General features: G+C 37.9%; 1 long non-coding RNA gene across 5 annotated transcripts in view; it reads left to right on the top strand.

Moving 5' to 3' along the window:
• LOC127071359 (uncharacterized) overlaps positions 1–23108 on the top strand; it is an 89217-nt gene that overhangs the window by 1485 nt on the left and 64624 nt on the right. For 2 of the 5 annotated variants that reach the window (XR_007784986.1, XR_007784983.1), the window contains exon 1: positions 572–681. The exons of 1 other annotated variant lie outside the window; for it this stretch is intronic. This is a non-coding gene — a long non-coding RNA (uncharacterized LOC127071359). Of the gene's footprint in view, positions 1–541; positions 682–1474; positions 1531–17220; positions 19067–23108 lie in introns of those variants that run through there. 2 more of the 5 variants (XR_007784984.1, XR_007784987.1) reach the window with 2 other exon arrangements.

Raw genomic sequence — 23108 nt, forward strand, 5'->3', positions numbered from 1 at the left:
CAAAAGTAATTCGATACAAACGTTCGTTCTAACAAACGCTAAGGTTTTAACTTGGAAACTACGTAATAGATGAGATATGGAGAGGGTTGGAGAAATCTTTCTTTTTTTTTTACTTCTTTTCCACCCTTCTCCGGGGCTCCGTTCTCTTCCCGGGGCGGCCACAGCGACCTTCAACCGTCGACGAGTGGATGGACCTCGAGCTCATACGTATCACACATACATTCGCACATTCATACATACGTAGATCCATACATAAATACGTACGCGCGCGTACACCGTAGATATACAACGTAGAGCGCGTGCGGCGCGTATAAGGTCAAGGTCGGGGGCGCGTGCATGAGATGGGCGACCTCCGGGTGCATCGAGCGAGTTGCGCGCGCATTCAGCGCCTGCGTCGCGATGCACTCACCCTCCTCCGTACTCCGATTTCGTCTCTCTTTCCTTCCCTCTCTCCGTCGTTCCCTCTCTCTCTCTCTCTCTCTCTCCTTCTCTTTCTCTTTCTCTCTCACTCACTCACTTCGTTCTCTCAACCTTCTCTTTCCCTATCATGAACCTTTCTCTACGTCGCAGAGAGCGTCTCGCGAACAGCCATTGTCAAGGTCCTCTCTGGTCACGGGCAAAACACTGGTAAACGCGCTCGTCGAGACACGCGCGATCGAGGTCGTTCGCGATCGTCCCAGGGTAAGCTCTTCCATTAACGCCACTTCACCTCCTCCCACTCTTTCTCTATTATCATCCCTCTTTCTCTCTCTCTCTCTCTCTCTATAATATCCGTTCCAACCTTTCGACCTTACCCGTCCCACTTCTCCCAACTTTTCCAAAGAGGAATTACGATCGACTTCGTCGTCACTGAATCCGATCGAATGTCAATGAAGAGAAACTCTAACAACGTCCGTACTTTTTTAGACTAATTATTTTATCAATCTTCGATCGAATTACTTTTTTCTTTTTTTGTTGTTGTTCTTACGAGGGTGGTCACCTCGTCCGATGGACGACCTTTCAGTTTCTTCCTTCTCTAACGAGATCAGATTCAATGAAAGAGAAGAGGGTGACATGTTTATAGATGATTTCCAAAGAGAATTTTTTAATTCGTCGAATAAGATTTTTAAAGATCGACTTCTCTTTACAGAATTTCCTTTGATACGATGTTTGTTTTATTTTTTCATCGATCTTATCGTTTTGCTTTAATAGAACGAATAGGAGAGAAGAAGGGGTTAGGAGAAAAAATGCGAGCGCGCGCGCACTCACCTACCTACCTACCTATCTACCTATCTACCCTACCTACCCTTGATGCCTGCGTCACGTTGCCTGGTGTGTATCCATGGCCAAGACCTTCCCCGGTCACGGGCAACCCGTTATACGTTGTTGAGAGAGAGAAAGAGAGTAGAAGGGTGAGACGGAAAGAGGTGACACTCCCTCGACGACTACACTGTACTGGTGATTGTTATATACGCTTCTTCCTCCCCCGTTGCAGCTCATGGCCTTCCTCTCTAGCCACGAGAAAGGTCAATCTGTGAGAGGATCTGTCGCGTAAGCATCAACTTATAAAGAGATGAACGTTTGCGTAGATAAATCTTGCTCTCTCTCTCTCTCTCTCTCTCTTTTTCTCTGTCTATCTGTCTTTCTCTCTAGAATATCTCTCTTTGCGTTTCAAGTTGCAATTATGTTGTTACTTTCGTGACGTCCGGAGGAATAGTCGCTGATTAAATTGCCTTTACTTAACTACAGTTTATTCAATAACTATGAAATACGCCAAGTATTATTGCATCATCGTATCGTTATATTTTTATATATTTTATTTTCTCTTTTTATTTTATTCGCTCATATTTTCTTTTATAATTTATCTTCCATTTAATATTCCATTCGCATTACTCTAACGTTAAAGAGCTGCAATATCTTATTTAATTTCCTTTATATTATCCTAATGTTAAACGACCATATTATCTTACGGAGACATTTTTCTTCTTATCGTATCATTATTATCTATTATTACTTTCTATTGTATTATATTAGATTTTTTCTCTTTTTCTTTTTTTTCTTCTTAATATTAAATTTTTTTATATCTTTTCTTTTTTTTTCTCGTATCGAGTTCGCTCATGGAAATAAATTTTCTTCCTTTCTTTCCTCTCTCTCTCTCTCTCACCCCCTCTCCCTTCTATTCTCATATAAGTATTTACATTTATACGTTCGTTTTTCCGTATATGTATTAAAAATGAATTTGACCTTCGTATTCTCATAAAAAAAGAAAACGTGCTTTGCTTTTCCTTGATGAAAGCTTTAAATGTCGTCTCGTATTCGCGAGGAAGATGGTAGTAACGTTACGAGAGTACGGGTTAAATAAAATCTTGGGCCGATTGCGTTTGGGTGCGCAACGCTTGGCTCTAAATTATATCCTCTTCGTAGTAGCTTTTAACGTTGAATGTAACTTGTGTTTGCGTATGAGATCTTCGTGTAGGTAGACATGTAGTATATATATATATATATATATATATATATATATATATATATATATATATATATAAAGGAAAGCTTAAAAGCGATACTCATATTCGATATTATCATTTAAACCTCAATGGTAGAATATCATCAAAGAGAGACATTTGTTGAAAGAGTAAACTCGAGAACGGCTTGATATACATATAGTCGAACATCGAAGAATACTTCTCTCAAGGTTGGCTAATTTCAAGCGTCGTTATCTCCACTCGAAAATTGGCTTACCTTTTGTCACGTGGAAGGCCGATTATCAGATTTCACCGGATACGTGTTCACCTATCGTGAAAAACGAAAAATACTTTCCTTTCTTTTTTCCGTTCCTTTTCTAATTTCCATCCTTTTTTATCGTGACCTTCATTGAGTCGTAGGTTGGTGCGATTTTTACGCGAAATTACGAGCAGCACGAGAGAGAGAAAAAGAGAGAGAGAGAGAGAGAGAGAGAGACTCCTCAACAGGTGGTAGTATTATTCGGTCTATTGGACGTAGGAGCTTTTCACGTTGCTTTTTCTTTTTATCTTTTTTTTTCTCTTTTGCAATCGCGAGTCATTTAATATATAATAGCGACGTTTACGCATCTTCTTCATCGACTTCAGTATTTTTCTTAGTCCTTGACTCGTAAGTAGAATTCTGTTTCTTTTTCTCTGTTCTACCTCTAGTTGGCAGCATTCGCAAGAGGTCGTGACCTAAGAGAAGTTCGCGGTCGGCTCGCTCTAGGTCGAGGATATTCTCATTGCTGATGAAACGTATCGGCATGTCCGTTATGCTTCGAGCTTTCAGAGTATACATACACACACATATATACACAGACATATATATATATATATATTTATGTATATACCCGTATAGTTTGTATGTAGGTATAACGTAGGAAAAAGAAAAATGGTGAAAGAGAGGGGTTGAGATGACTCGCCAGAGAGAAGCTTGCCGAGCAAGTTCAAGGTCTTAACGTATCCGGGCCATGTCCGGGCATGCCAACCCAAATACGATTATGCTCTCCTACGAGGACAGTCAAGAATCGAAACAATAAACTCCCGACTCGACTGGATACGGTCCTACGACGAGAATAATGGCGGTTTCACCCTAGTTATCAAACTTTCCTTCGCTTCTTTCCTTACGGCATAAATCATAGTTTCCTTTCAACGATTTCATCTTCTTGTTTCACAACCTCTTATACTATGATCGACGTAGAGAGCGAGAGAGAAAGAGAAAGAGAGAGGTACGTACATACATATGTATATATGTATGTATACTTATGTATACTTCTTTATATATATATATACACACACACACACACTTACACAAAGATTTGTTTTTGCGGTTAGAGCGATTACGAGTTATATCCTCGGTGATAAACCGAAGTTACCTCCTGTTATGCCCGATTTTACGAATTGGAACTTTTGTCGATAATCTACAACGTGAATCTCCGACTAGTAGTAACTACTTGACCTAGTTCATGATACTCCCCGTATCTTTCGAAGTTAAGACCCACTTTGAGAAACTCCTTGAAATTCGTAATCCCGCGGACTCTTTGTGTTATGGACGAACATGTTCGAAGAAGAAACAGTTCGCAGCTGTTTAGTGGTGGAATCGATCTTGTTGCTCGCTTAATTCTTCTTTCTTTTCTTTCTTTCTTTCTCTTCGTTTTTCTTTTTATTTTTTCTTTTTTTTTTGCCTCAAGACAGTAGATTTCACGCGATTGATTTCTCGTTCGAATGATTTTTAATGTTCTCAAAGAGACACCAGTATGGTAACACCATCTTGTCAATTACGTTTTTCCTTGGGCCTGAAAAATCCATTCGCCCTCTTTTCCTATTTTCCGTGTAGGACGTGCATTCAAGCGTGGTAACCTTGAACTTCATCTCTGTCTCTCGCTCTCTTTCTTTCTCGGTTCTCTCTCTCTCTCTCTCTCTCTCTTTACATCTATCTCTCTCTCTCTCCCTCGTTCTATCCGTTGACGTCACGGCTATCGACCTGAAATCGTGAAACCACCGGTGTGTGCGCTTGTATATCTCGCGCCCACGTGCTCGCATCCGAGACGACGATGAACGCGAACGCCCATTATTTTCTTCTCCATTTTTTTTTTACGGAATCATATTGATGAATCAGGTTACGTCATTACTTCCGTAATCATTTTCGCAATGTTATATATCGATACTTTTGAAATAATAACGATTGATGATCTCTAATCACTTTTTTCATATGTATCTTCCGATCTTTTCGAGCAATTTAAAAAGTATATATATGTATATATGTATGTGCATTCGATTATTTTAATCGAAATTTTTTTTATTTTTTCTTCTTCGTTTTTTCTACTTTTCTTTACCGAGGAAACAAAAACGTTCCAATTGTATTTTTATACTTGCCTACATCGATATATCGTACTTAAGTATTCGAAACACGTAAAACTATTTTAATTTTCTTACACGTTTCGAATAATTTACATTCTTATGCATATTTTTAATTCGTTTTACTTCTCGTCGATGATAACATCGAATTGCTAAAGTCATGACGTAGTATTTGAACTATAGGGAACGCATCTGTATATATATTATACTTACACACGCATGCTGCAGCTCGTTATAACTCGTTATTTCATATTTAACGTTATTTATTCGTAGTAATTGCGCGTTTTCCTTTCGATTTTTTATTTATTCTCTCTCTCTCTCTCTCTCTCCATCTCTTTTTCTTTCTTAGAGAACTACCTTTCGTATTTGAAATCTTCAATTATCAGTGGCGCGAAATAAAAACTCCTTCCAGAAAAAGAAAAACCTTTCGTATAAGACGTAGTCGTCAGCTCATAGTCGTCCGAAACGGATGACATATTTTCAGAGTTCTTTTTCTTAGCCGAGTTTCCAACATTTGTAAGATATTCAAGGATGTATGTTCTTTTTAATGATTTCATTAAAATAAATGAGCAATTCCCTAAATGATATTCTCTTGGAGATGATACATATTATGTCATCCTTGTCTATACTTGTATATGAGTGTATGCGTATATAAACTCAATACTTGTTATTTCAAATTTCAAGAAGTATATAAGAACTTCGTAATATCGTACTTCGTAATAACATGAATGATAAATGATAAAAAAATAATGTATCGTTTTAAATGCTAAGAATATTTAATATTTTGCGTTTTTCCATTACCACCACCATCGACTTTGCAGCGGATGGTCGAATAACTTTTGTTGACTCAGAAGCATCGTCGTGGAAAACGTGAGTGCGCACGATTTAGAAGGCCATGTAGTACGTACGTACGTGAATGACACATGTCCTGTGTACTTATATACATATACATATATTTATATACCTACATATATTTATGCGTATACGTACATATACATGTGTATATGTATGTATATGCTTTGGTACGTGTTTTACGTGCGATGTTCGAACCAAGAATCACCGGACATGCCAAGGACATGTCCATGAGAATTTCGAGATGCAACGTGGAAAATCACGATCGTCGCCAGTGATGACACCGACGACGAATAGGTAAACGTCAGACGGAAAAGCTGTCGGAAGTTGTATACAGTAGGTTCAAACGATATCGTTTTTCTGCTTAACGACTAGTATTTTCTCATTATCTTTCGACGTTCCTTTCCGGCGCGGCATTTCTATTTTATTCTGAAAGATTAATTCGTAGCTCCTCATTGTTCTTATATTATATATATATATAGTATATATTTATTTATAGAACAATCACCATATAAACATATCTATATAATATGTAAAATCGTGACTGCGATTAGATCGATCTATCTTTAAATAAACATATTTTTTCTTTCGTTTGTTAAGGATAAAAAGCAGAAGCTTACTTCCTACATCGATAAGGACTAATTCTTCTGTCGTTTGTACGACCATTCGAGAAACCTTGAATAAATGTTCGCGTATTTGTGCTTACGTTGCATATGTGTTTGCTGTGTGTTCGATGTGTATATAGATAAAGATATATATATATATATATATATATATATATATATATATTCGTCGTCCGATTATCGAAATGCAAGTCAGGTGTGACGGGAACGAGCACCTCGCCCTTGACATCGACGGCCTTGCGAAGAATTTTTCCGCATTCGATTGTTGTCCCAGGCTTACTGCGTCGACTATCTTGTGTGTGTGTGCGTAGTGTGTGTCTGTTAGGTGGTTAGAAGAAAGAGAATCAGAGATAAAAAGAGAGAGAGAGAGAGGGAGAGAAGATAGAATAGAAACTAAGAGGAACGTAGACAAGGATAAATTTATACACGGTGGATGGTTAATCTTGAATATGACTCGACCTTGAACAGCCATCCATATTCGATTCTACGAGAGAACTCTACGCGAGAATTCGTAGAGACAGAAATGATTTTTTTGTATTCTTCGAACTATTAATTACGTCGACGGTTTATTGCTGACAGAAAAGGATGAGACCATTACGTAATTCCCGTTTCGTATCGTGGGTACCGTGACATTCATCGTGATCGCATCATCATCGGCTCAAATCGTCGAAGACCTTGAAGCCGGTTAAAGTGCCGGATAAAAGTGCTTCTTCGAGATCTCGAGATATCGTAGTTCGATGAATGGATCGACGATTTAGCATCGTGTAACGGTGAGAATCGTTTAGTCGTTATATAGTGCGAAGTTATATATTTACTTACGTTTATCCTTCTTCGATTTTTACATATGTACCTAGTTATGTGTACGCGTTGTACGTATGTATGTGTTGTATGTACGTATATACGTACGTACGTAGCAATGTCACGGATATTTGTTCTCTTGTTATTTCCTCACGTGTTCGACAAGAATGAGTAATTTAATCGGACCGCTCAGGGACAGCCGGATAAAGGAATCGTTTTACTCGTAGATAAGTTTACCAAAGAATGACTAGTTTATTTTCTTTTTCTTTCTTTTTTTTTCTATTTCCTTTTCTTTTCTTTTTTCTATTCTTTTCTTTTTCCTTTTGCCAATCTTTCCATAAAAACGTATCGTTTTATCCCGATTGGAAATTTTCTTTCGACCCTTCTTCTCTTTCTCCTCTTTCTTACTTTCTTTTTCATTAAGGTCAATCAGGTAACCCGACTACGTATTGGCACATTGATCGACTTTGAATATTTTTCTTAACAAGATATACAGTGATATCGATTGACGCTACGTATTATTTGATTTTCTACCGTCGTAAAATGATTTGCACCGAACGAATGTCTGCGGACGTCATTTTATTTCACTGTCTTTCATATTTCAAGAAACACCATTTGTACGCACTGTGATCGGTTCGGTTGTTGACGTAGAAACTACCGAAAAGTACATTACGTACGTTTTACGATCTGTCGCTCGTAAATCTTATCGTTTCGTTACGTTTTCTAACGAATACTTTTTTTCTCGACAATATCCCATTTTTCCAAACGTTCCTTTTCCGTATCCGATCGCTAACGCGCAGGATTTTTTCCCGGGGGAAGCGTTAAAAGTTTTAGCAGCGATCTTAGGAAAAAGTAAAGTAACAAATCAATTACCTTTTATCCTCGAAATTCATTACGACGTTTCAGGGCCGTTCTAAAGTAAAAACGAAAGATGAATAACGATTTGAGGGTGTCCTAAATCATCGTCGTGTAATAGAGGAAGCTGAAATGTTTTCCCGATTTCAGGTGTAGTCGATAATGAGGTCGTGCAGCGGGTGGTACGCCCGTATCCAAGTTTGGCGTTTAGTTACGGACCGAAAATAAATATTGAATTTATTCGGTTTTATGTTTACATCGAAGTACGTGTGTATATATATAGGTATATATATATATATATGTATATATACTATTTAGTAAATACGATCGTATACTACGATTATATTTTCGTAATACGATAAATATTTAAAACGGAGAACCTCGTTCAATGAATCGGTTGAGTCTAGAAATACAAATCGATTCTTTTAAGCTCGATATGACGTGCTATACGTTTTCATTAAATTAACGATTTCTCTTGGTAATACGTAATGTTGCACAGCGTGGTACATCTTCGAATTCAAGGCTGTCGTCTTATTTAGGTATCATTAGTAATCATCGTCGCCGTTCAAAGTCAAGCGTTACAATACGACTTCCTGCAAGTGTGACAACATCAAAAATAGAATATACAAAGGAAATAGATCTTGGAATTAGAAGTTCACCGAAAGATAATTCGTTGTATGTTCATGATATATATATAAGTAAATGCTAACAGACAGATAGACGCATAGGTAGATACGAAAGATAATTTGTTGTATGTTCGTGGTATATATGCACACGTATATGCATATGTATATAGATAGATACGTAAATAGATTGTAATATTAATCATATATAAAAGTCCCATTTGACTGGACTATTAAACTCTAGAGTTATTGTTAGAATACGTAGTTATCTGTAAAACTTGAATATGCACGTTATTGGCATTTATTCGTATTCTCCATACAAAGGCATTTATGTCAGAGGCCAAAGTGCATCTATGGCCGTTGCGTTTTCATGCTAAAAGCGGAACCCAAGGATATCGAAACGATATCGAGGATGACCCTAGTCCGATATCGTTCGTGCCTCGTCCTTTTACAGACCAAGGTCTGTCTCGAATTCTAAAATTAATCTCTTCCAATTCGACCGGTAGTAGTCTCACGGTATCTACTGTTAAATGTTCTACATAGTATTCGCGCCTATCCGTATGCGCGTTTCTCTGTGTGCGATGTTCACCGCTTTACTTTTTCGATTCTGACGTCGCGGAAGAATACGAGCAAGCCTTATCGAGTTGAAACCTTCGACTGGAGTCTCACGACATGCCACATCTATTTTCATGCATTGTCCTTCGAAAGGAAATCGAAGGGAAACCTTCATCGGATCGACCTCGACCTTGCAAACATCGGCAGGCTTTTTTCTTTTTTTCTTTCATTTTCTCTCCTCAAAACTCGTGTACCTCTTCGACTCGGATACTTAGCAAGAATTCGTCATGGTCGCTCTAACGATTTCTAAACGAGATTCTATCTTCCCATCTGCAGCGAAAGTGAACCTTTCCTGTTTACGAAAGTCATAACGCCTCAAGGTCGATTTGTCGAAACCCACTTTTCACCGCACATAATTTTCCTCGGTCTCTGTGGTTTCCTTCGGCGTCGCACGCTGAGAACGAATGAATGGCTTTTTTTCTTTCCTTCTTATCTTTTTCTTTCTTTCTTTCTTTCTTTTTTTCTACCAAAGAAAGAAGATTATTTTCGATTCGTTTTTGAATAAACAAGAAAAGATAAAACGTTTGTCGTATCAATCGGAAGGTAATGTTCTCGCTGAAACGTATATTGGAGTTATTACGTGAACGAATAAATCATCGTTTTTATAACACAAATCGAAGTATAATTTATCGAAGTATAATAAATCCAAGTAAAATGAAAAATAAAAAAGATGTAATAAACGACGTCGTCTTTAAAGGAGTTATCGTTGAAATATTGAAGAATGAAAACAAAAAAAAAAGGTAGACCGTTCGTGTTTACGATAGTTTTCAATAGAAACGTGGTAAATCCTATAACAATATTGCAAGGTGTAGAAACTTTGGACAAGTTGTAATTTTAAGAGTATTCGTGGTTGTAAATCTTAAATGACCGTAAAAGACCGATTCTTTTCACTTTCGTTGAGACGAACGGAAAATGTGTGTCACGAGGTCATCGAGACATTGGCCGTGTTCCACTTTCCAGTCTCCTTTCCCTCTTCGAGAACGGGCAATGTTCACGTTTACTTGCCCCGGTCTGCCTTCTTACGTACTTTCAAAGAAATCTCGAAGAGACTTGATGACTTGTCAAAACAATATTTGTTATGGTTTAAAGATTGATTTATGGGGCTCGCACAAAGGTAACTTTATAAATGATTTCTAATACCGTCTTGTAGGGTCGGATAATTCATCATTCGAAAGATAATCTTCTTAATTTTGTTTGCTGATCAAATAAACGATGAACTGTTTCGTTTGTTAAGATTCGTATATATATAATGATAAAAAATGATATATATATATTTAAAAAAAAAAAAGGAACTTCAAGGATCATCAAATTTTTGTCGTATATCCGATTAACCTACCTCCAATTCATTGAGAGTGGACGGACATTGAGGATAATTCGATATCCTCACTAATCGCTTTGAGGTTTGTAACCGCGAGATATCCATCCTGCAGTTCGTTCACATCGAAAGCACATAATCGATCGAACGGTGCCACGATATACGCATGAGATGTATAATCGTACCGGTCATTAATATCAGTCTGTCTCCTCCTCCTTTTTCTCCTTCTCCTCCTTCTTCCCCTTCTCCTCCTTCTCCTCCGAGTGTCAATTTCTTTTTGCGAGACAAACTGCTCGTTTCTACGTTTACCCCGGAAATAGCTTTCACTTTCTCCCCACTTTGCTTTGGCAAAGTTAACTTTCCCTGCTACGCTACCACACGTGTCTTTTGCGATCGTTCAAACGTGTATGTCCTACGTGTGCACGATCGTAGTAGATCTCGAGAAAAATACGAATGAAAAAAAGTAATTGGGTTTCTAGGTCGAGTAACGAGACAAAAGGCTCTCCATTTTTCTCTTCCTCTTTCTCTTTCCCTTTCTCTTTCTCTAACTCCAACTCCTTTTTTCATTTTTTTACTTTTTAATTTTCGCATCGTTAAAAATCGACCCTTATTTACTCTCCCTTCTCTCTCTCTCTCTCTCTCTCTCTCTCGCCCCCTTGCCCTCCACCATCTTTTCGCATTTTCAAAATGCTTTCTCCTATTTCTTCGTACATCGGTGTTATATCGCGAACCTACGAGGACGCGGCCGTTTAAAATAGAACAACTCGCTTTCTACCTTCCTTCTTGATATAGAAATAGAAAGAGAAATACATTCGTACATTCGATATCACTAGAAAGGAAAGGGAATATATTCAAGAGAAATCGATCGAATAAAAGTCGAAATTAATTCAAATTCGTTCGAATGAATCGCGTCGATTTAGACGACTCGATGCGATTGTTTCGCGTTCGCGTCGTGCGATCGAAATTTGCAAAGGATCGACAGGATGGTTCGTGAAAAGGGTTGTTGTCTGTCGGGATATCTTTATCCATCATTTAACGATTCTCGATAATTTTATACGAACGATATTGCATCGATAATCATGAATAAAAAAAAAGAAAGAAAGAAAGAAAGAAAGAAAATATTTCGTAAAATATTTATACGCGTAAAGCTTGTTATGAAATCGACAATGGAATAAGTACAAACGTATATATTTACATGTATTTAATTTTCAATGGAATTATTTCGTTTTTTCCGCGAATTGAAAGCGAGCAGAAAGAAAGAAAAAAAAAAACAAAAGGAAAAAACAACATTCGAGAAGACACGTTCATTGTATGCCTCGTTAATCCTCTAAGGTGCCCTCGTCGTACACGCGAGGTCGCTCTAAACATACGCGTCTAATATTGATAAATATATAATAGTAAATGAAATTCTCGAATGTAGAAATACACTTAGGAATTGTCCGGAAATATAATCGGGTCAGTCGAACAGAAGGTATTATGGAGGACGGACAGAGGCTCGAGCTGACATAGGTGAGGTCGATGCTCGTGAAACGTAATGATTGCTCGTGGGAGGTGTGCCGTTGGTTGTATGCGAGAAAAAGAGAGAAAGAAAGAGAGAAAGAAGAGGGGAGAAACATCTCGTGAGTTACGGTAATGACGTAGGAGAAGAAAATAAACGAGTATCGTTTTGTCTCTCTGTCCGACGTAAGCATACGAGTATAATTCTCAAGGGCCAAACTCTAGAGAGCCTAGAGAAGGGGAGGGAGAGGAAGAGAGAGAGAGAGAGAGAGAGAGAGAGAGAGAGAGAGAGAGAGAAACGAGCAAGAAAAGTTCTAATATAGAGAAAGAGAGAACCTTTAACGTGTCAGGGCCGACCGCGGCATGTGACTCCGCGGAAAGCGCGTTTAAGTGGGTCGTGACCCTAAAAATACACACATTCACGTTAGCGTATCTAACCGAGCGGATGACTCGCACGATTTAATCTATATCATGCTCGTTTTAATAGAACTTTCGAGATCAAGGGTCAGAGTCTAGTCGCGTTTCATTGATATCTCTTTTTGTTCTATTACGAACATTATACCCTCGATCTATGATCTTTTACCTTGAATTTCTTTTCCGTTTCGTGATATTTTCTAATCTTCGTTCTGGCGAAAGAGAAAGGGGAAGGGAGTCACAGTTTTTCTCATAATGGATCCTTTGTTAACGAATAGTCACGATTGTTTCCTCTCTAACATAGGTATAATTCAAAGTGCAACACAAATGGATTAAGGAGGCGAATCTCTAATTGCTCGTGTAGTTTGTCGTTATTTCTTTTTTATCTTCTTTTTTCTTTCTTCTTTTTTTTTTGGTAATCAAAAAAAAAAAAAAAAACAGAAGGAAACGCGCAACAGAATTGCTTTTAATTTCTTAAGAGGATCGTTTCAACGTTTCGCGCGAATAAAATATATATGTGTGTATTTACGACAGCGAGTTATAAAATTCGTTTTATTATTTAACTACGGACTTACACGCGTTTCGGTCGTGGTCTCGTTCGTTTTGCGAACAATGGACAATAAGCTAAATCTAATGTAGGTGAATAGGTCAGCGACACGAGCGAGCTATCGTTCGCTCGCTCTTTCTCCGAGCAAAGGAAATCGAAACAGAATAGTTAGTTTTTATATATGTACGTACATAGGTACGTACGTACGTACGTACGTATGTATGTATGTATGTATGTATGCATGCATGCATGCATGCATGCAGGTACATTAGCATTGAAATTCGTTAGTCGATCACCCGCGTGCTTTCGCTCGTGATACTTATGGCTTACGTGAACGTAAAAGTGACGATGTGCCTGTTTCTTTAAAAACATACGAATTCACACACTTCGATGTCTCATCCCAAAGTTATAAATCCGAATTCTGAAACCGCGAACGAAAAGGAAGTGAAACTTGGCCACGTCCGTTTAGACCAGGTCGTTCCAAAAAAAAAAAGAAAGAAAAAAGGAAATAATTCCTTTCCAAGTTCTTTCAAATTTGACGGCTATAACAAATAAAGACCTTCGTCATAATAAAAAGGTGAAACGATATCGTTTTATTACATAGCAATTTATTGCGGAAGAAAACGATGGAAATCTTTCAAGTATCGATTAATTCATTGAAATATTTCATTAAAATTACAGATGGATAAACATAATTTTAATGAAAAAGTTAAGTAAGTTTGTAGGTGCTGCCGCCTAGTTTGTTTCATCTTTCGATCTTTGAAAGATCGTACGTACGAAGTGGCAGCTGCATCGCGATCGAGATCACTGTCTTTGTGTGTGTGTGTATATGTGTAAATACTTACCTGGTGCCGATCGTACTCTCACTTTCTCTGCGACGTTTACGGCGACCCGGTTTCCGGCGACACAGTTTTACTTCGCCGAATGAGAAAGTGAACGTCTGTCTTTCTTTCTTTCTTTCTCTATCTCTATCTCTATCTCTATCTTTCTCGTCTTCTATTATTCTCTACCGCCTTACATCGTCTCATCCCCGATCAGAGAAATTTTCTAGCTAGGAGAAAAAAAGAAAAGGAGTGAGATCGACCAAGGAGAATTATGAAAGTGAAGTGTCATGGCTGGGGTCAGCATCCGACAATGAAACTTGTACTCGTTCATTTATTAGAGAAATTTTTTTACATCTCATCCCAACTTTCTTCAAGATCTATCAAATTTGTTTAAACGATATTGCATCCACAATTTCGCTGCTTTCCAACCGACCTTCTTTTTATTTCGGTACGAACGATAGTTCGTCGTAAAAAAAAAAAAGAGAGAGAGAAAGAGTGTCCTTAAAAAAATACATAATTATTGATCGGACAGTAGCGGTTGTCCAACCATTAAATATCCGTCGTTTGCATAATCCAAAAATTCCTGTTTATTCGATCTACAGTCGAGAAGATAAGGTCTTCGTTGGACCTTGAATTTTCGAAAAGATAGATAGTAAAATATCATGGGAAAGATCTTTAAATATCTTCTTACGTAAAGTCGGTGGAATATTTTGTCGGGAGAGAATATTGTAATATTTCGATCGTGATTTAAAATTTGTATTATTTTCTTTTAGATGAAGAATGAGTGAAGGAGGAGAGTAAAAAATATATATAAGTATATATATATATATATATGACATTGTACAATGACATCATTGACGCAAATATAAAAAAAATATAGTAGCAATCGTTTATTTTAACGTTGGTTATATTGTTAAGAGGAAAGTCGTAAAGGAAGTGCTCGATTAGAGGCCATTTCCGTCTGGTCTTTTTGGGTGAGTCCATAGAGTACCGTCTATTTTCGTATATACCTACGATATATACCTACGTTAACTCGGGCCATTATGTTTTCGTCGAAAGAGGTCAACTCGGTTACAATCGGACCATGAAAATAATTTCTGATCTGTTTTTCGATATCCTTGGAACAGTTCCTGTAAACAGTAGATGCTCCCCTTTGTAAAAACGTTTCACGAATACGTTTTACACGTTCTTCGTTTACGTCGTTAATTTATCTTTGATGATTATTTTTTTCTCCTTTTTCATTTTTTTTTTTTTTTAATATGCTATCATCATCATCATCACCATTATTATAATAATAATTATTATTACTATAATTGCAATTATTGTTATTGTCGCGCTTATCGTTATCTTTTTTAATCTCTAGTAAAAGTCAATTTATTAAGATAGCAATAATTATGATGAACGTAAAAACGAGTAGAGATCGACATTCAAGGTTCACCGAATCGTTTTTCTAATAGATTAAAAACGATGAAACGCATATGTATGCATGCATGTATCTATGTATGTAATCGTTCGAATGAGTATTAAACGCGCTAAGTAAGTAAGTAGTATTCTCTGTTACACGCGAACGCACGTCAATTGGCGTATTAAATAGCATATGTTTCTATATACTTACTTATATATAAAGGTATATATACATATATCGCTTTGTGTATATATATCGGTTGTGATCTTCAATAGGGTTGGGCGGAGGGAGGTACGAACAAACGAGTAAGCCTTGAACGACGTATAAAATAAGTACATATCTGTGAAACTTTGTTATCTTTCGAATTATTACCATCGATATCAATTTTTTTTCGATTGACTTAAAAATCGATATTTAAAATTCCTACGTAAGTAGATAAGTAAGTACTTAGTTACGTAGGTGTTTGTTCGATCGAGAAAAGCTTGATTCATCGAATCGGATCGATATAATTTTTTTTTCTCTTTCACGATTCAACGACATTAAATACTATTGTAGTCAAATAGATAATTAAAAGTTTCGATTAGCATGCACATTCTATCGGAGTCACGTCACGAACAACGATATAGTCTCTTTCTCTCTCTCTCTCTCTCTGTCTCTTTTTCTCTCTCTTTCTTGCGTCGTCGTCGACGTCCAATGGCAATGAGGTTGTTAGCTTGGCCGGTTGAACGAAACGCGTAGACAAAGGAGACGGGAGGCCTTCGTAGCACGTGTGTAACTGCCTTTAATGCTATGGGGAAACATAAATAAAGTCAGGGTCAAACGACCGCACGTCATCGTTCCTCCATAGCGGCCCGTCCTCTTATCCAGACTTCTGTTCATCTATATTTTCTCTCTATATACGTAAATATGGACGTTCGTATGTCTCTCTCTCTCTCTCTCTCTCTCTTTCTCTCTCTCTGTTTCGTGCATAGTTTACTTCTGAAATCGTTATAGAAACTCCTTAAATCGTTTTTTATGTAAGAGTGTTAAATATTCTTCCAACGTTCTCCAAAGCTTCATAACTAATTTCTTTTTTTTTTTGGATGCACCGATATTAATGGGGCTTTTCAAAAATAATATTTTATATCGCAAAATAGATATTAACTGTATATATATAATTATTTATTTAGTTACTCCACGGACAATAATGGTAGTCCTTCGCTTTTGTATTTCATGGTTATAATAAAATGGGCGTAACATCGATGTACCATCTAATGTTACGTTCTGCCTCTGTTTATTGGAATTTATAGGTCATTAACGATGTATAAAACGAAGGACAGATGCAGATTCCCTGTTACAAAAGCTTCAACTCGTTTCATTCAAAGAGATAATACATCTTCGTTTTCTAGTCGGTCCGAAGGTTTTCCAAACGTTTTTGTCCTCTAATATTGCATATTGCATATGAGATAGGAGAGGACGAATCATTAGCTCGTCGTTACGTTACAAACAAGGTCGGAGAAGGGACAGGGTGGAGTGGAACGGGGAACGCGCAATATTTCCTTTATTCTTCGTTTACAATGGACTAACATTCTTCGTTGGAACGTAACGTATGTATATATCTCTAAGAGAATTGTCCCGTGTGAACGAGTCTGATACATTGAATCGATGATGCACTTAAGATCGATCGATACTTCGATAATGATATTATATTAGCGAAATTAATCGGAAACATTGAATTATGAGAAATTAATTTACATATCGCAAAGACATCATAGAGATTAATGGAAGATTGAATTTAATAGAACGTGTGATTTATGCGATTTGCGGAGACTAGTAGTTTTTCTTCTTTTTTTCTTCTTCTTCTTCTTCTATGGTATCAATCATCGTACAGGAAGCGATCTAGGATCCCGATCACGTCATCCACGTCTTTTTCTTTCTCTCTTTTTCTCTCTCTCCCTCTCTCCTATATTGATTGGCGAGCGAAACGTAAATAAAGAAGGCGTTCGTGAAAGATAGCTCCGGGTTTCTCTTTCAGACCACTCTCGCCGAAGGACGACCATCGACCGATTAAGACGCAGCAATTATTGGCCGGAGACCAGTTCCCGCTATTCCAGTTCTACGCTGGTTACGTAATCGTGATTGTGAGACCGCATAAATATGCTTTGAATCCGCTATGTCGTTCTCTTTCTATCGTCGATGGACGTCAAATGCATTTAATTCGTCCGTTCGAAGAAGGACACCTTTTCATATGAATTTCATCATTTAGCTTGTTCTGTCATTTCTTTTTTAAACGAACAGGAAACAGCAACGGTAGCTTATGTAATGTCATTTGCGATTTTAATTGGTAGGTCTCCAATAGTCCCTGATAATTCTTTCTCTCTTTCTCTATATGTCCGTCTCTCTCTCTCCGTCTGTCATCTTTTACCGGAAGAGGTCGATCGATCGAAGAATCACGAGGTCATCGTGACGTACGCGATATACCGCTATCCTCTCACCAGCGTGAGAGGTGTCCTTCGTTGGCCTTGTAATCTCGCTCGTTACCTCAAGGATAATGCGAATTAATAGCTCGTTACGAATGCTCCACATTTCTCTTTCTTTCATCGAGCCCTACATCATCTAATCGCTGAATCTAATCGTATACGTGCGATCGTACTCGTATATTATTGCGCCGTTAGTTTTCGAAATAAAGAATCGGGTTTATTCGAGATCGGGATTCGTACGAAGAGATTCGAGGACGTACGATTACCTTACCATCCGTCACGTCGAATTTCCTTTCGGTCTTTTTTCTTTTCGAAGGGAGAAAGTGTGAAGTGAAATAAGAACAAAGGAAAATTCGACGCACGACTTCGTCCCGTGGGATCGACTTTGCCATCCTCCCTTCCATCCCGTGACACTTTTATTTGCAGTATGGATGAAATAGGGAAAGGAGGAAATGAAAGAAAAAAAAAAAAAACGAGAAAAAAAATTTTACAAGAGGGTGGCCACACAATGTCCCGTATCGTATTTCACCGGAATCGACGACGATGATCCGAGCTCGTAACGTAATGTTCTCTCGTTCGGTGGGAAGCAACAATGGAGGTCATAAACCGCAACTTCCTTGAAATGCTTGAGAGTTAATTACCGAACGCGATACTTTCTTTCCACTCGAGGTGGTATATATCGGAGCTGAAGGGATGACGCGATAAAATCAATTACTTCCACGAGTGATACATTATAATCGTTATATCTATACGTTCGTATATCGACATCGAGATACAATCGATATTTTCAAATTTAAATATTTTCAAAGCACGTCGAAAATGTCGAAAATTGCTTTCTCGCCAAGTTTTTCACGGGACTATCGTAAGGGAACGATTTAAGTTAATCCTCGATAAAGTCACGGTTCTACCTTATCCTGCTTTTTTTCTTTCCTTTTTTCTTTTTATTTCCCTTTTTCTTGTACTTTCCCGCGTCTATAATGTAAGAATCGATAAATCTTTGTTACGTTAGTGGAAGCGTGACTATCGATGGAAACATTACTTTCGATTTCGTTCGTTTGAAAGCTCGAAGAACCCGAAAGTAAGTCGGATCGGAGGTTGTTAAACGCGTCAACCTTGACTTCTCGTCTAGCGTTACTTCTCCACGTTCTCTGAGCTCTTTGGTTTCGTTATGGCGACGGCGACGGACTTCGCCTTGATCGCCCTTCAAAGATCTTGCCCGATCTCGGAACGGGAGTTGAAATGGACGTGAGATAGATAGAGATAAAGAGATAGATAGAGAGAGGGAGAGGGAGAGAGAGAGAGAGAGAGAGAGAGAGAAATAGAGAGAGATTTGAAGCACTACCGAGAGCCGTACTGTAATCCTGGGCAATCAGTGAACAAACAGACGCGTCGAGAATAAAGGTGAGTCTAATTGGTGCAATTCATATTCAAACGAGGTCCACGTCCTTGACTGTTCATCGCGTAGCTACGAAATTGATAACCGTTCGCGTAAGGCAACGATCTTACGTTTTGATGATACTTTTTATGTTTCCTTGGATTACGTAGACTACGTAAAACGTTCTCTGCAGAGGAAATGTAAGATCAAAGATCTTGCGTTTGTAATAGATAAAGTAAGTAAATGTACTCGGGAACAGAACGAGTTTACGTTCGAAGTGATGTATTAGAAATAATGAAAAAAGAAAAAGAAAAGAAACGAGATAAATGAAAACGTAAAAACAAGATCCGGAAATTCCTTTTTTCCCGTTGGGATTGCGAATATCTGTAGGAGTAATTGTAAGAATTGTTGACGGAAGTATCGTCGATGAATCGAATTTCTCGATCTTGGTCATTCATTCGAAAATGACCGAGCTATTCTTCGACAAGGTGGCGGACGATGAAGACGTCCTTCGCACGTTTCTTCGGTAACAGAGCCGTATACGTAGTACACACATTATATATATATATATACATACGTACATACATATATGCACGTATGTGCATACATGCGTACGGTTCGAACACGTGACCAAGAAGATCACATTCACACACACGAGAGTAGCTCGGACGATCACGCGATCGAACAGATCGTTACTGATTCTTTCTTCTTCTTCTTCTACTTCTTCTTCTTTTTCTTTTTCTTTCTTTTTCTATTTTTCTTTATATATATATATATTTATTTTTTATGTTTATTACGTACACGTGTTCGTCCTTTACACGTGCGTCGGTTCATCATCATTTTTATCACAGCTTGATGTTCGTCTTCCATCTTCCTTTTTATATTTTTATTACGAGATATATACTTATTTTACATACATATATATGTATATCCGATTCTCCATGATTACCATAAACCTTGTGAAATCAAATTGATTTGAATAGCGAATTGGAGACTGAAACGTATGGAAAATATATATTGTTTATGGTATCTAACGATAGGTGGAAGAAAAAAAATGCAAGAAAATCGATTTGTTAAGTAGGTATAATTATTCGATCAAATTGATCGTATTAAGAGTAAATTCCAATCGGATAGTTTACATATTTGTCTTGTTGTTCTCGTGCATTCTCGTTCGTCCGATAATTTTTTAGAAATAAATGACGTTGCACGCTACGGAGAAGACAGATACATGGACAGTATATACCAAGTAAGTAGATACTCCGCTTGCATGCTCGAACTCGGTATGCTCGTCGTATATGACGCTAGATGTTCGTCAATAACATTCACGTGCGTCTTATCAACGTGATCTTTCAAACGAATTACGAATATCCATTCCGGAATCGTGATTAAGAAATAATATAACAAGAAATGACATAACATTTCTTGTCTTCCTTTAAAAATTAATATTCATCGCGGATACGCGTAAGCTCATCGTTGTTCTCCAAACGTTCGCCATTTTTTCTTCTGTTTCAATTTTTTCCAAACCAATCCTCTTCCTTTTTTAGATTAAATCGTTATCAAGAGAGTCGAGATAATTTTTATAATTTTATGCAACGAATCCTTCCACGAATCGATCGAACGATCGATAGTTTTTCGAGTACTTCTCTATCATTGTTTAGATCGAGTGTTTGAAACAGAGAGTGTGAGAGAGATAGACAGGAAGACTGTCTTATCAAAGTTGTTTTTTTTTTCACGCCAAAAAAAGCGACCGATCGTCGTCCTACTTTTCATAGAAAACTGTACGCTCGTCATCTTTTCCATTTTTTTTAAAGATGAATAATACGAAGTAGTCACGTTCCTCGTATACTCCGGGACACACAACGGAGTTCTTCTTCCTCATTTCCACTTCCATCACTGACTCGTTATATGTAACTAAGTAAGTTAGTATGTATCTTAGTTCTAACGTCACCTTTCTCGGTCGTTTATTTATGCCATGCGACCGATAACGACTCGATTGTCACTAGCTTGTTTTTTCCACGCAGCCTGGTTCAAGGTCATCAGCAGATAGAGATAGAGATAGATAAATAGAGAGAGAGAGAGAGAGAGAGGGGAGGAGGAAGTGGAAGAGGATGACTAGACAACTTCGTCGAACCTTGGACTTTATTCTTATGGATGCGTTCGCGCTTAGGACAACAATTCGAAAACGATTAACAATTCTTTGATAAAACGAATGTTTCGTAATTATCAAGAAATGCTTCGTTTTCGATATATTTTTGTTCCTTTTTCTTTTTTTTTTTTTTTTTTTTCTTTCCATCTTACCTCGCGTGCAATCGATGGCACCGCACCAGTCGTTGTTTTTAATTTACGCCTGTTGGATTTTAAAAAGGATAAAAATGCAGCTAATTAGTTTAACAAACAATCGTCTACGAACGATATCGACGAGATTCGAATTTTGCGGATGACTTTGTACGATAACGAACTGTTTCGAATTGCACGATCACGTTGTTGAAAGTCAGATGGGTTATCGAGTTTTGCTAATCAGCAAGCTGGTGTACGAATCGATTCGATCGTTTATTGTCGATTTATACTTTTATTACGATATTCATCTAGAAGTTAACGATAATAGTGAGACCTGTGATTAGGCGTGCTTCAAACGAGAATGCGTAACGGTGTCGAGTCAACGTTACATCCGACGAAATCCTATGTAATATGTATGAATATCGTGAACGTCTCTATTCTTTTCGCATACAAATGACTTCGGTCAAAGTGTCGTCGATTCGTAGAGAATGGAAGGAAGAATGATTGGAACACGAAACTCGGCTGGAGGAGGAGGAGGAGGAGGAGAGAGAGTTGAGACGCGATGACGAACGCGTTGTCAAATATATCATATCGTTTCAGACTCGACACGAGACATTTACTGGAGTGACTTCCATTTAAAAAGAAAAGAAAAGAAAAAAAAAAAGAAAAAACTTGTATGTTTCTTTCGACGACGATTTGATATATCCTTTTTTGTTTTTTCTTTTCTCCTTTTTTTTTTTCGTTCTTGAAACACGCGCAGCGATAAAAGAGCAGCAAGTCGGCGCGCGACAAAATGGCGACGACGAGCTTTTACTGAATGAATAGAAAACTGGCAGTGGGCTTATCTGCGTGTTACCGCTTACACTTTGGACAAATTTAAACACGACCTTGGCCTCTGACCCGTCTCACGAGCAAACGACCCTGACTGCGTAACACACGGTCACCTTTCTGTCTCTCTCTCTCTCTCTTTCTCTCTTTCTCTTTCGTCCACCCGCCCACTCGTGGGTAGTCAAACAGCGGCCTATGAATACAAGGAAAAACTTGAAAAAAATGGTGACCTCTTAACCGAGCCAACTTTGCCAACAATTTTTTTTCTTTTCCCCAACGAACGAAAGTGCGATTGAACGCGTTAAGCCGAGTTCGAGCTCGTCCGGGTTTTTTCTTCTTTTTTTTCTCTCATTTTTAAGGAAGAGGGGGATGTAAAAAAGTGAGTGGATCGAGGGAAAACGTTGAGTGGATGAAAGTTAAGCGTCATGCTACGACGTTCTTTCTTTATTAACACGAAGGTTCTTCTTGTTAACTCGGTACTTTAACCATCGTCGAGAGGATCGCTCGGAACATTTTTGGCTAGTCGCTCAAGGCCGTACGTATATGTATGCGGATAGCCCTAGTTAAAATGTAAATGTGAGTTTCTTTATTGTGGATTAATGAATGAATGAATTTATTAAAGGTTAATTAATGTCAAAACGTTTATGGCATAAATTTTAAATGGAGTAATTGCGAGCGATTATCGATGACGATTTTTGGGTTTATCCTCGAAGAATATCGAGGTTAACCTTCAGTACATATATATTATATACATACATACATACATACATACATACATACATACATACATACGTACATACATATATACGTACATACGCGTCTACGCGTCTATATCGATACTAGAACGTCCATCGAGAACGAAACGATAAATCCAATCTCTCGATCAACGTTACTGATCGACGTCGTCGTCTACTCGATCTTGTCAGCTTTTCCGTTCTTCGATCTGTTAAATTTTCGTCATAG

Source organism: Vespula vulgaris, chromosome 21, assembly GCF_905475345.1.
Source record: "Vespula vulgaris chromosome 21, iyVesVulg1.1, whole genome shotgun sequence".
Classification (NCBI taxonomy): domain Eukaryota; kingdom Metazoa; phylum Arthropoda; class Insecta; order Hymenoptera; family Vespidae; genus Vespula; species Vespula vulgaris.